At 40.0% G+C, this 3,249-nt stretch overlaps 1 protein-coding gene across 1 annotated transcript in view; it reads right to left on the bottom strand.

Annotated features, from left to right (window-relative positions):
* The window catches only part of frya (furry homolog a (Drosophila)), a 69,155-nt gene that overhangs the window by 57,025 nt on the left and 8,881 nt on the right, over positions 1-3,249 (bottom strand). The window lies entirely within an intron of this gene.

The raw sequence follows: 3,249 nt of genomic DNA, 5'->3' as shown, positions 1-3,249 counted from the left end.
CATGGGACTAGGGCTGACTGCTGGCTTTTAACCCTTTTATGTGCACTGACTTTGTCAAATAAAATGTCAAATATTGTGCATTCCTTTATTTTTTCCACACATTTTTCTTCTTAGGGGGCACATTATCTGTATTAATTTATTACGTGATCTACAAAATATCAAATAATAGAAAAAAAGTTTCCCAGAGTCCAAGGTGACATATTCAACTTGCTTATTACAGCTGAAAAAACACTCCAAAAGTATACATTTTAAAATGCTAAAAGAAAAGTAAATAAAACTAAAAACTAAAAATAAATGACAATTAACAAAGTAATTAATTTCCTTGAAGCGACTGTTTTTAACCTACCAGTTAAATACTATGATTAATGAATTACTTGGGTAATAGTTTCAGCACTATCATTATCATGTATTATCTCTTAAATCACGCAGCAGCTTCCCCTGTTTGTGTGACAGAAGAAGAATCAATAGATTAGAAAAGATGTATTGCAGACATGCTGTAATGGGATACAAACAGGCTACATTTGTATTTAAACACTTCCGCATTTGTATTTTGAGTAGAATTTTCTCACGGATGCTGTTAAATTAATCTTACTACCGCCTGAATTAATGTAAACGATAAACACCCTTGTTGCTTTTCTTGGACATGTAACAATTAATCCAATCCAACATCCAACATGTTGCTATGTAAAATCAGACACATGTTATCAACCATATGGAGTATAAAGCACATCCTCCAGTCCCCCCTTCCTCTACTGCCCCTGAGCGCTCTTAGTATAATCCTATCAGAACTCTGTCTGTCCATCAAGCAACAGCCACTTGACCTTCATTGCATAATACACTCTGTGATGGAGAAGCCATCACTGGCTGCAGTGTTTGGTAAACACACGTCAGGGCCTGAATATACCCGAGACAGTGCTGTTCCTTACAGCATGCCTGTGTACGTACTGCCACCCTCCTTTCCCACAGCAGTGACTTTGTTTTTATTTTGACACCAGCTTATACAAAAGTGATGTTGTGACTTTTGCCATAATGTATGAGGGTTGTGTTTGCAACTTGTTACGCTCCCTGACACACTTATTCATTTTGTCATGCCATAGCTGATTAACGCTCCAGGTAATGGAGTCAGAGAGCTTCCTTTTAATAAAGAAGTTGCATCTATGAAATATGTATTAAAGGGTAAATACTACACATGTTTGTCACTTTTACCTAGATTTGTTCTTTTTGACATGTAATGTCAGAAGTTGAATAGTTTATTAATTCATAAATTGAAGAATAAAAACCTTTGGACAGAATGGACACTAAAAATGCAATGTGACAATCTAGACATGTCACTAATGAGCAACTATAGGCCGATATCAAACCTTCCATTTTTAGGTAAAATCATTGAAAAAGTGTTTTTTCAACAACTCAACCTTTTCTTGTCACTAAACAACAGTTTTGATGCCTTCCAGTCGGGTTTTCAACCACACCACAGCACTGAGACGGCTCTTGTTAAAGTCTTTAAATGGCATCCACTTAAACACAGATAGTGGCAAAACTTCAGTCTTAGTATTACTCAATCTCAGTGCTACATTTGACACGGTCAACCATGACATATTACTAGACCGATTGGAAAACTAGGTTGGCCTTTCTGGCTCAGTACTAAACTGGTTTGAATCCTACTTAAAGAATAGGGACTACTTTGGGTCTATAGGTAATTATGCATCTGAGGAGTTCCAAGGCTCCGTTCTGGTGCCTCTTCCGTTTAACATCTACATGCTTCCACTGGCTCAGATTATGGAAAACAACAAAATAAGTTACCAGTTATGCAGACGACACACAAATTGACATAACCTTATCGCCAGGGGACTTCAGTCCAATACAAAAACTGAGTAAGTGCACTGAACAAATTAACGACTGGATGTGCCAGAACTTTCTTAAATTAAATGAAAAAAAACCTGAGTTTTTGGAGCAAAAGAGGAACAATTAAACGTCAACGGTCACCTACAAACAAGCAAGATTTCTGGCTCTCACAGACCTGTAACTTCTTCTTTAAGAGGCTCCTCTGTCCTCCTCGTTACCTGTATTAATGGCACCTGTTTGAACAGGTTATCAGTATAAAATACACCTGTCCACAACCTCAAACAGTCACACTCCAAACTCCACTATGGCCAAGACCAAAGAGCTGTCAAAGGACACCAGAAACAAAATTGTAGACCTGCACCAGGCTGGGAAGACTGAATCTGCAATAGGTAAGCAGCTTGGTGTGAAGAAACCAACTGTGGGAGCAATTATTAGAAAATGGAAGACATACAAGACCACTGATAATCTCCCTCGATCTGGGGCTCCACGCAAGATCTCACCCTGTGGGGTCAAAATGATCACAAGAACGGTGAGCAAAAATCCCAGAACCACGGGGGGGGACCTAGTGAATAACCTGCAGAGAGTTGGGACCAAAGTAACAAAGGCTACCATCAGTAACACACTACGCCGCCAGGGACTCAAATCTTGCAGTGCCAGACGTGTCCCCCTGCTTAAGCCAGTACATGTCCAGGCCCGTCTGAAGCTTGCTAGAGAGCATGTGGATGATCCAGAAGAGGATTGGGAGAATGTCATATGGTCAGATGAAACCAAAATAGAACTTTTTGGTAAAAACTCAACTCGTCGTGTTTGGAGGAGAAAGAATGCTGAGTTGCATCCAAAGAACACCATACCTACTGTGAAGCATGGGGGTGGAAACATCATGCTTTGGGGCTGTTTTTCTGCAAAAGGGACCAGGAGGACTGATCCGTGTAAAGGAAAGAATGAATAGGGCAATGTATCATGAGATTTTGAATGAAAATCTCCTTCCATCAGCAAGGGCATTGAAGATGAAGATGAAACGTGGCTGGGTCTTTCAGCATGACAATGATCCCAAACAAACCGCCCGGGCAACGAGTGGCTTCGTAAGAAGCATTTCAAGGTCCTTGAGTGGCCTAGCCGGTCTCCAGATCTCAACCCCATAGAAAATCTTTGGAGGGAGTTGAAAGTCCATGTTGCCCAACGACAGCCCCAAAACATCACTGCTCTAGAGGAGATCTGCATGGAGGAATGGGCCAAAATACCAGCAACAGTGTGTGAAAACCTTGTGAAGACTTACAGAAAACGTTTGACCTCTGTCATTGCCAACAAAGGGTATATAACAAAGTACTGAGATGAAATTTTGTTATTGACCAAATACTTATTTTCCACCATCATTTGCAAATAAATTCATTAAAAATCCTACAATGT

This window comes from Perca flavescens, chromosome 3, assembly GCF_004354835.1.
Source record: "Perca flavescens isolate YP-PL-M2 chromosome 3, PFLA_1.0, whole genome shotgun sequence".
Lineage (NCBI taxonomy): Eukaryota > Metazoa > Chordata > Actinopteri > Perciformes > Percidae > Perca > Perca flavescens.
This window is presented reverse-complemented; position numbering and strand designations above follow the sequence as displayed.